The following is a 12,167-nucleotide window of genomic DNA, read 5'->3' on the forward strand; positions in this document are numbered from 1 at the left end:
ACAGGCTGTGATATTTCGGCATTTGCAATACCATATACTACTTCAGGGACTAGTGGTGGCTGCCCTGAGGGCCCTCACTACCTCCTGATGCCTGGGCCTGTGGAGAGAGACGGAGGGTGGTGGGGCGGGAATGTGTTATTATGCCATCCATCTCCCCCTCCCATCTCTGTGCTTACACACCCTTTACCATTTACTGTTGTTTTTTTTTTTTTTCTTCATTAGCATTGCTAAAATCTAAGTCATTTTTAACTTTTTCCAGAGAACCATTCCTCATATTAAAAATCCTATTTTAGTTCTTTTCTCTAATTTGTTGTTCTCTAATTTTGTCTCCAGTCGCTCCATTTTTATTTTTCTTGGCTTTGTTTTATTGGTTTTCCAGCTTTTCATTGAATCCCTAGTTCATTTATTTTCATCCTCTCTTACCTAATAATGAAAACACTTCTTCTCTTGCTCTGAGCAAAGTTTGCCTGCACCTCTCATGAGCTTTGGTGCCTGGTGCTCTCCACAGCCCTAACTTTTAAGGAGTCCATAATTGTGTCAATGAAAAAACGTTGCCTGCCGTATCAGTAAACAAAGGTTGCTGTAGCCATCAAGCCATCACATTACAGCTGCCCCAACGGTGAGCCCTGAGGAAACTCAGGTTAGAAACAGGATGCCCGCCCTCCAGCAGTCCGCCCCAGCAGCCACTCCCTACGATGCATCCGGAGGAGACTCAGGATGAGAAAGCACAGAATGCTGACCCCAGATAGCTGAGGTGCACGTCAAAGGAATGATTTCAGTGAGTCTAGACTCTTGCATTTCCCATACATAGAAAAGCACTAAATTCCTTAATTCCTTGAGATGTCTGATTTTCTTGAATTAGCAGTAATCTTTTGATGTTCCACTACCTGGTCTTTGTTGCCAGAAACTCCTATATATCCTGGAGGACACTCACCTCTTCAGAGCAGTCCATCAGAGCTATGTGAGAGGCTGCATCCTGGGCTTAAGTCCTCAGTTTTGGTGGTCAAATAAAACATAATTCTCAACTTTTACGTTGTATGCGTTTTTCAGTCAACAATTGCTTTTTGGAAGAAGTTAACCCTTGACAGAGGGTTACTGAAAAGACTTATTTGCTTAACTTCCAGGCCTTGAATTTTTAAAATAAACTTTTTGTAATTGGTTTTTAGTTTTATGACATTGTTGTCAGAAAATGTACTCCTGGGACTTCCCTGGTGACGCAGTGGTTAAGAATCCACCTGCCAATGCAGGGGACACAGGTTCGATCCCTGGTCTGGGAAGAGCCCACATGCCGCAGAGCAACTAAGCCTGTGCGCCACAACTACTGAGCCTGAGCTCTAGAGCCCGGGAGCCACAACTACTGAGCTCGCGTGCCACAACTACTGAAGCCCGTGCGCCTAGAGCCCGTGCTCTGCAACAAGAGAAGCCATGACAATGAGAAGCCCGCGCACCTCAACAAAGAGTAGCCCCTGCTCACAGCAACTAGAAAAAGCCTGCGGGCAGCAATGAAGACCCAACGCAGCCAAAAATAAATAAATTTAAATAAATAAATTTTTAAAAAGGAAGAAAGAAAATGTACTCCTGCCGTGTGGGACTGGAGAGTTTCGCATATCCTGAGACAAGGAGGTGATTATGCACAGGACACAAAATTCCATGGATCTGTAAGTCAACATTATACAAAGCCTCTAACCCTTCTGTTTTTCCTGTTTGACCTGTCAAAGGTTGAGAACCGTGTGTTCAAGTGTCTCACTCTGATTTTCCTTAATGACAGTTTATTCTTTCTTTTTTTTTTTTTTTGGCTTTGTATATTTCAACTTCAGTTATTTACTACATCTGTGTGGGCGATAGGAACATCTTCATTGTGAATCATGCCCTCTGTATCATTAATACATTGACCCAAATCCATATCACATATTCATGATATAACCCCAGTTTTTTTTTCTTGCAGCCGCCTGACATTCATTCATTCATTCATTCAAATATTTGCTCATTTGCCATGTGCGGGGGCTCCATCCCTGGTGTTGGGGACAAAGGGGTGAATAGAACCAACAAGAACCCTGCCCTCAGGGAGCTTCTAGTGAAGGAGAGAGACTGAGCAAATTTACCAAGGATGTTAGACTCACATTTGCACATACCCACCCACTCCCACATTCACATGCTGTCGTACACAGACACACTCTCACACACATCCTTGCACACTCTCATCTTGAATCTGTATCAGTATTCCTATAGAACAGATTTCTATGAAGGGAATTTGGCGGTTGAAAGTCATGGGCATTTTAAATGGACAAAAACTGTCACATTTACCCATTCCAAAGAGGGTGTAAATTTGCAAGCAGCTTTTGGAAGGAAAGAGCTCTTTGTAGAAAAAAGCTCTCTGCAGGAGGTCCCCTTGTCTTGTCACTAACCTAACACAAGGCACCCCCATGCTGTACTCATCTCCAGCCCTAGCACACCTTTCAAATCTTTTTTTTTTTTTTTTTTTTTTTTTACCTTTCAAATCTTTTGACCACACAATACCTTGCCTAACCTGTTGGTTCTTTCCATAGATCAAAGAAGTAGAAATGAAGAATGAGTAATTAATAGACGACCAGATCTCTTCCTTAGCTTCCTTTTCAGTAATCTGTTGAACAAACTGTGTGAACAAGAGAGCATCTAAAGAAAAACCACAAGAAGTCAGCAAGACTGCACACAAGCCTGCACACAGTGGGGGATGACGATGACTCTGACCCCCGTTTCGATGATTAACTGAGATTACTTCCCTTTTTCCCTTTAAAAATTTTCATGGCCAAGCAGAACCTTCGGAGGTGGTTTTTGGAGGACGCTGAGTCCACCATCTCCCCAGATTGCCAGCATTCTGATTAAAAGCAGCTTTCCTTTCTACCAACATCTTTCTCTTTCTCTTGCGTATTGATTTTTGAGCAGTGAGCAGCCGGACCTGGTTCGGTAACAATTTCACACTCCCATCAACAGAGCAGGAATACTTCTCCCCGACACCCCTACAAACACTAAATTTTTTTTCTAAATTTTTACATTTAGATTGGTCCAACAGTGTTGGTTTTTTTTTTGCTAGTTTATTTATATCTCTTTCATTCATAAACTTGAGTACCTTTTACCGTATGTCATCTATTTTTAGAAGCCCTTTACATGTTATGGATATTAATGCTTTGCCATATGTCACAAATATGTTTTCAATTTTGTTATTTATTGTTTAACTTTATTTATGATGTGGCTGTGTATATAAGTTTTAAATTTGAGGGGGTCCCCTCTTTTTTTCTTCTATTGCTTCTAGGTTTCTTTTCTTTCCATCTCTCAGATTATGAAGATAGGCTCCTATATTTTCTTCTGCTACTCTAGAAATTCTTTTATTTATAATCCATCAAGGTTTCTGTGAATAACATGAAAGCAGAGAAGTAACTTCTCCCAAATGGATAACCAGTTGTCCAAGGCTATATTTACTAACTAATCAATGGACCAATCCACCAAGAGAAGTGAAATACTTTATCAGAGAAAGGTGGAGAGGAGAGAGATGCCAGCATCTGTTCCAGTGCAAAAAATTTTCTTTCCAAATCTAAGAGCCTGTATTCAAAGAGGAAATAGTAACTACATGATAAGGAGCCATATCCAGCCAACAGCCTTTCTTTATTTAAGGAAGACGAGTCTTTTTTCACAGAAGAGGTCAGGCTTCTGGTCTGAGTCCAAGATGCAAGGAGGTGGCCACCCAGTCATGAGCTGAGCTCCTAAATCTCAGGAAAAACATATACCAGGAGTGAAGGCGGCTAATACAGCATGCATGGCGTGATGAACACTGCCATGGGGACCAATTTAATACGAAGCCAAGTCCTTTGTTTTATTAAAACTCAAATGCTTACCTTGAAGAAGGAGGTTGTCATGGTAACCCTTTCAGAAACAATGTCTTCCCTGTGGACCAGTTGTCTAAACTCTGGAGAATAGCCATTCCACTCTGTGATGACAATAAAAACCCACAGGGGAGGGGGAACCTGGCAGCCCCAGGGGGTACCACAGGGAGAGCCTCACTGGGATTCAAAACACTTCAAAAATGGTAAAACTAGAACTTAAAGTTACATGACACTTGTAAAAAGAGAAGTTGCTTAGATCAAATATTGTACTACACAGATATGAAGTAGTAATAAATAAAAATGACAAAATGAACAGAGTGGTAACTATCATAATATTAGAATGGGTTTGCTTTTTTAAAATATGGGGATTTTCAATACTAAATTGAAATACACTAACCTAAACTTTCTCCATTTTCATCTTCTACAGCTTCTAAACTATTATCTTCTTAAGTCTTAAACCTATTTCTGGGTAACAAGCACTCAGAGCTTGACAGAACCAGGTTGAATCTGAGCCCTGGTACTTCCCAGACATGTGACTGCATTGGTCATGGTCTCTGCTGGGTGCTCAGAAGGTTTAAGAAAAGCTTAAATGAACATGTAACTGAGCAGGACCCTCTGAGACCCTGAATAGACCCCCACCCATGTCCTCCACCTGCCTTTTGTCTGTAAAAATCTGTAGTCAAAGAATAAATTTAATTAGAGAAGTGAAAAAATGCAGAAAGAAAGGAAAACAGTCAAGAAAGACAAAATAATACTTCAGCCATTAAACAAAGTCAAGAACATTTAGTTCTTCCTCAAGGGCTATAAATGATATTCTGAGCCATGTCCTTTGAGCTATTTTGCAGATACTGAAACCCCTACCATGTGGAACTGTATGCTGCCCACAAGCATGCAGATCCCAGACCTGCTGGAACCAGAAGGTTGGTGATGCTGACTCCCGGTTACCTCACCACCAACCAATCAGAAGCATGTCCACTAGCTGACCACGCCCGGCTCCCTGAACACTATAAGACTCCTCACAACCCCCTCCAGGGTGGGACACACAGTTCTGAGGGCATTAGCCCTCTGTGGCCCCCTCTGCCTGGCAAAGCAATAGAACTATTCTACTTTACCCAAAACTCTGTCTCCACGTTTCTATTTGGCACCGGTGAACAGAAGCCGAGTTTTGGCAACAAACAGACTCTTCAAAGGGGAGGGCTGAGGTATGGGGACCAGCAACCCGGGGAAGCTGTTACTCCCGGGCCTGAAGAGGTCAGAGGAGGAACCCTGTGAGCACTGGGGCTGTGTGAGGGGGTCCGCGACAGGAGGTGTGGCCTTAGGTAGAAGAAGGCTGCCAGGTTCAGAATGCAGGTTCTGGGGTTTAAATCCTGCCTGGACAAGCTACATGCCTGGGTTACCTCATCTGTACATGTGGCTAATAATACTGCAAATAGGGCTAAGGTTTAAATTTGATACTGATTAAAACACTTGGAACAGTGGTTGGCACTGTTCAAATAAATCATAAGTACTCAAATGTGAGCACATAGTAATAATAGCTAAGGAAATTAACCTTGCAAGTTACATTTTTTTAAATGGAAAAAGGACTTCAAAGTTTTTAGGGAAAACAATTTTGACCCTAGAACTCCTAACCCAGGCCAAGTATCAATCAAGTGTTTTCAAATATGCAAAGATTTAGAAAACTGACCTGCCAAGCACTCATTCTGAGAAAGTTACATGTGGATGCACTTAACTACAAATGAGGTCTTCCAGTGAACAGTATTTGCAGAGTAAGAGCACCAAGTCCCCATCTTTCACAGTGGGAGCCAGTGTGTAATAGCCACGGCACAGAGATCCACATATGGTGATTACAGTCTCGGATGTAAACACTAGAGAAACTAAATAGAAAATGGAGGAGTGCCTCAGAGGCGAAGGTGATGAGATGGGGAACTCTTTCCATTGTAAGCAATTCTCTATGTATGTTTTCCACCATGTGAAAATTGATAAAAACAATTTTAATCTTTCACTGATGATCATTTCGTGACATCAAAACACATCGTCGATAATATTCAACAGGTGGTTTTACCATTTTAAAAAGCCTTGATCAACACAAGGGAAAGGGGGTGACACAGATTGAGACTTAACAGGCACCTCAGCCAATCACAAACCTTCTCTGAAAACCCATTAGAACAAACTGGAAACGCAGTTGAATCATTTGAGCATTTGCTGATTAGGTATTCGATTTTAAGGAACTGCAGAAGGGTTATTGTGGATTTTTTTATGTTTTCTTTTTTTAGAAATACATGTTGAAATATTTACAGATGAAATTATATGGTGTCTGGGATTGCTTCAAAATCATCCAGTGGGAAGAGGGTACGGATGAAAGCAAACTGACTATAAGTTGATAATTACTGAAATGTGGGGGTTATATGATTTTCCCAGCTTGTATGTATGTTTGAAATTGTCCATATTAAAGCCAGACACAGAACAGGGATGTATACACTAAGTGGCAACAGCACACATTTTGACATCTTATATTTTTTATTTAAAATGTAATGTTCAGGGCTTCCCTGGTGGCTCAGTGGTTGAGAGTCCGCCTGCCAATGCAGGGGACACGGGTTCGTGCCCCGGTCTGGGAGGATCCCACATGCCGCGGAGCGGCTGGGCCCGTGAGCCATGGCCGCTGAGCCTGCGCGTCCAGAGCCTGCGTTCCGCAATGGGAGAGGCCACAACAGTGAGAGGCCCACGTACCGCAAAAAAAAAAAAACAAAAGTAATGTTCAGTTTTAAGATAAAGCCTTAATTGAGGCAGATTCTCCTCCTTCTAAGGGATTTGAACATAAATTTCTGAAGAGTTGAAGTGTGGACTCCACTGGCAATCTCCGGCTCTTGGGGGGTGTAGAACAGAGACAAGCAACGCACAAAAGGGAACAATTCTCGCGCTCCTCAAAACTCCAAGGACCCTTCTGAAATAGCCCCGAGTCCCCCGCACCCCTCACCAAGTCCAATCCCTGATTCACTTGTTGGGCTGGTTTGCTGTGCCCGGCCAGGATGCCACTTTCGTTGGCGGTAGGAGGGCTGGGTGGGGGGGAGAATGAAGCAGGAGGAGAGAGTGTGTGGCAAGATTTGAGAGCGAGAACCAGACTGTCAACTGGAACAGTGCATACAGTAAGCACTTAATAAATGTTTGACTGGATGGATGAGAACCAAAGCACAGATACTGAAGAAAGGCAGTAACTTTTTCCCAGAGGTAAGAGGTCTGTTGATAAAGACTATAATAAAAATGTACATAATTTCCAACAAAAAGCCAAGAGCTCCCTGGCAGGAATAAGTGCCAATATTCCAAATATTCCAGTGCTCCGCTGAGGGTCATTCTCACTAAGGGAGTTTCTGCGAGTGTTGTCTAAACTCTTTTCTAACCCCCATTTATTTACCTTTTTAGATTTCCGTATTATTTTTCTACTGCATTTACTGGTTGATTTGCATACAGTGTGGCCACAGCAACCTCTCCAATGTCATAAATATGCAAAGGCAGCCACAGTCGTATCAAAGGAAATTAAGAAACAAAACAAAAAGTCAAAAATATGACTTCTTAGACATAAGTGAAAAAAACATCCCAGACATGGCAAGATTGCATGTAAATTGCTTCAGCTGAATTTAGACACTCAATTAGGTACTTAATTATCCTGAAGCTTTATTGATGCCCTATTAGAAGTGGGCTCCATCCCTTAGAATCAAATAAAAGACACAGGTCAGCTCCCTGGAGTGGCCTGAAGGCAGATCTGATGGGTTGAGGCAGGTAGCTTTCAATCAACAGTTCGCAGACCCCCTCCACTCCTATTGTCCTGGTCACAGCTCTCATTGAACAAGCATTTTCCCCCCGAGAGCATCTCAAACCTGAATGTTAAATGTGGCTTTCTTCCAGGGCTCCAAGCAATCTCTCTGCATGGTCTGGCTGTAAGGCCGCCAACATTCAGCTGCAGCTGACCCCTCTCTGACCTTCCAGGGGTCACCATCCCAGCTGCTCTCCTGAGCTGCACCGAGTGGGACCCTGATGGAGCTGTTAGTGGTCTACAGCCCACCCCCTCATTAGTAACTTAGGTCCACAGGCAGCAGGCTCCAGGTCCCTGCCCCGGTATCACATTATATGATAATTATACTCAGATTAGTTTTTCGTACCCTTTGGACAGAGACATGCTAATTTGGATTCTTAGACATTAAAATCGCATAAAGTTCTCAAGTGATTTTAAGTCCAGTTTCTTAACTGGGGTGCCCTAATGGAGAGAAAAAGATGTGGCTATCGGCTTCCTATCAAGAGCTGATTCCTCAAATGACTTTAATAAGAAGCTTCTTGGGGGTGGGGATGTCATGTCTCATATCCAATTCAGCACCTATTTTTATTTTTTTATAAATTTATTATTTATTTTTTTTAAAATTTTTTTGGCCGTATTGGGTCTTTGTTGCTGCACGGGGCTTTCTCTAGTTGCGGCGAGCCAGGGCTACTCTTCGTTGCGGTGCGCGGGCTTCTCATTGCGGTGGCTTCTCTTGCTGCAAAGCACAAGCTCTAGGTGCGTGGGCTCCAGTAGTTGTGATGTGCGGGCTTCAGTAGTTGTGGCACACGGGCTTAGTTGCTCCACGGCATGTGGGATCTTCCCGGACCAGGGCTTGAACCCGTGTCCCCTGTGTTGGCAGGCGGACTCTTAACCACTGGGCCACCAGGGAAGTCCCCGGCACCTTATTTTTGAATGCCCACAACCTATTTACTGACTGCCTTCACACCTGCTCAACAGTTCTCACCTTCACAGCCCCAAATTGCACAAAGGCAGCAACAAGAACTGGAGATCAGTTGGCCACCTACGTTCATCATTTATTCTTTCAAACTCATCACCATCAGAAATAGAACTGTCCAAGGTACCTCCAAATAACCTACCCAAGTGTTGAAACATTAGTCACGGCTCTCTTTGTCCAGAGCAGCTGTTAACAGTTCAGGCTCCAGGGCTGCAACACCAGCTCCTCTGATTACCAGCTGCTTAACCTCTCTGGACTCCACTTTCTCATCTGTAAAGTGGGACTGCTGTAGGATTAAAAGAAATAATGCCCTGAAGCACACAACCCAGTGTCTGGCCCACAGAGCCTTCAATAAACGTTATTTGTTTTTTATGAATATAGAAAAAGAAAAAATACATATTGAATCATTCTCAAGTGGTAAAATATATATTATGTAATAATAGTATATATATTATGATAGTATATATAAATATATAATATGATATATAGTATATGTCTTTTTCTGTTTCCTTTGTTTTTTTTTTTGCCACTTTAGAATGATTCCACAGGTAGGGACACTTCAATTATGTTCTCTGCCTGGTGAGCATTCTTGTCAATTCTGGCTGCTTTTCCCTCACTTGATGGAATCTATCTGTGTCTATCTGTGCCTATCTGGGTCTCTGTCTCTCCCTCTCCCTTTCTCTCCAGGAGCTCCCATAAACTGAGATTCCTCCCCCTCCTCCCTGAGAATATCAGCCTCTATCCACCCCCATCCTTCCCTAGATCCTCCCAAACTTCCTGGCCCCGCTCCCTTTCCTATCTGACTCTCACACTGAATCCCAGGGTTGGTCGGTCTCCCTCTGGCATTCCCAATGCCCTGCCTCAGTCTCACAGCCCACCTGCCCCAGTCCTACACCGGCCAGCCTGCCAAATCCTGCTCTAGAAGCCACACAGCCCTACAGGCTGGCAGCCACTGCCACAGCTGGGCCTTCAGGACACACACCTCTCCCTCTGCCTTTCAAAATGCCAGTGGCGGAAGACTGTGGTTCTTGGTATCTGTGATTAGTTAAAACTATTTCTGGGGACTTCCCTGGTGGTCCAGTGGTTAGGGCTCTGCGCTTCCACTGCCAGGGGCCTGGATTCGATCCCTGGTCGGGGGAACTAAGATCCTGCAAGCCGTGCAGTGCGGCCAAAAAACAAAAACCAAACTATTTCTGAATAAAATTTTCTCCTACAAATTCCTAAACGTTAACCTTGAAAGTCAAGTGATGGGATTAGGAAAGCAGTTTATGGAATGGCAAGGCATTTCAGCCTCATCGATGAGAGAGCGTCCTTCAGATGCCCAAGGCAGATTCAAGCTAGAAGCCTGCACGTGATTTGTAATGGACGTGGTCAACTAAATACTCTTGAAAATACATGAAATTCCAGAAAGCACCAGTCACAAGGTTAAGGAATCTTGGGATCCCAGTTTCCCGTGGTCAGAATAAAGAGCTAGGAAGGACACAGCACTCTGTCCTCATGCTCATCGTTTTTCCAGCAAAAATCCATTCTTAGGGAAGTGTCTCTTATAACACAAAAATTTTCTCCATAGATTTTTTAAAAACACTCTAGGAAAACAAAGAAGTTCGGAAATGGTGGATGCAAGGGAGCAAAGCAGGAAGGAAGTGGAGACAGCATTGAGGATGTTGTCATGTAAGTCCCAATAGAGATGACCAAGACTAAGAAAGAGGCTGGAAGGAACTGATTTGAGATGGGAGAATCTTTAGGACTTAGTGACTGATTGATCAGGGGGAAAAGGGTGACAGAGAGAATGGAACCTATGGTAAGCCCCACCCCCATCATGTCTGGGAGAAGGTAGATGTGATATTGTGATTTACAATAAGAAATGTATATTTGGTCTTCAGCCAGTTCCTGGCACAGAGTTCTTAAAACCATTGGAATTTCCTAAGTGATGAGAGTGATAGAAAGTGTCTTTTGTTGATGTTAATGAGATGACTTGGAGGAAGCACCTAAAGATGGGGGCTGGTTGCCAAGGGAACCAACCAAGTGATTAAAGGGTTGGAAGTTTCAGTCCCACCCTCCTGACCTCTGGGGAGGAGAAAGGGGCTGGAGGTTGAATCAATCACCAATGGCCAATGATTGAATCAGTCAAGCCGATGTAATGAAGCCTCCATAAAGACTCTAAATTAAAGACGGGGTTTGGAGAGCTTCTGGATTGGTGAACATGTGGAGATAAGGGGAGAATGGTACCCTAAGGGAGCATGGAAACTCCAAGCCCTTTCCTTTCCCAGACCTTGCTCTCCACACCTCTTCCATCTGGCTGTTCCTGAGTTATATCCTTTTATAATAAACTAGTAATCTAGAAAGTAAAATATTTTTCTGCATTCTGTGAACCACTCTAGCAAGTTAGTCAAACCCAAGGAACGGGGTCATTGGAACCTCTCATCTACAGCCAGTCAGTCAGAATCACCAGTGACAAACTTTCATCTGAAGGGTGTGTGGGGGGGGGGTAGTCTTGTAGGACTGAGTCCTTAACTCGTGGGATCTGTTGCTGTCTCCAAGTAGATAGCGTCAGAATTCAGTTGAATTGTAGGACACCCATCTTGTGTTGGGGAATTGCTTGAAATTGTGTGAAAAACACATAGGAATTGGTGTCAGAATTGGAGTAGATAAGGAGTCTGGTTTCAGACTTGAAGGATTTGAGACACCTACGGAAGACCCATGTAGCGAGAAATCCTATAGGCAACTGGGTCTTCTCCTGGGAGTTTAGGAGCAAGATGGGGATAGAGACACAGTTTTTGGAGCTATCAGCATCACAGGTGGTACATGAAACCCTGGGGAGAAATGAGAATATCCAAAGATGCTCAGGGAGAGAAGATGGCTAAGGACAGAGCTGGGTGTGGGGGTCTCAACCTGGGCTTCTAGCAGGTGGAGAAGAACCCAGCAAGAGACAGAGAAGAAACAGTGAGGGCAGCGAAGGAGGAAGCCCTAGTGCTGCAGAACAGAAAGTGAAGAGAGTGGTCAGCAGGTCCTCAGAGCTCAGGTGTTGGGTAAAGTGAGAAAAATCCCATTGCATTTGGCAATCAAGAGTTATTGGCTCTGTCTGGGCCATTTGTCAGATCAAACCTAGAAGTTATCCTTAATTCCTCTTTATCCTTTACACTCCACATTGAATCCATCAATGGTTTTACTTGCAAAATGTAACTCAGATTCATCTACTTCTCCTATTACCACCATCATGACCCTGATCCTGGACAGCTATCATTTCCAGCCTGGACTTAGCTCTCTATAAGAATGTCTATCACCAATATTAAATGGGACATTGGTTTGAATTCCGTGAATAGACTTCCATGTTGTTTGTTTCCATGTCTGTGAAAATAAGGAGACACTGAAATAAGGAAATTTCCATCTATTTCTTTTTTTTTTTTTGTGGTACGCGGGCCTCTCACTGCTGCGGACTCTCCCGTTGTGGAGCACAGGCTCCGGACGCGCAGGCTCAGCGGCCATGGCTCATGGGCCCAGCCGCTCTGCGGCATGTGGGATCTTCCCGGACCGGGGCACGAACCCG

This window comes from Stenella coeruleoalba (genome assembly GCF_951394435.1).
Source record: "Stenella coeruleoalba genome assembly, chromosome: 20".
NCBI lineage: Eukaryota > Metazoa > Chordata > Mammalia > Artiodactyla > Delphinidae > Stenella > Stenella coeruleoalba.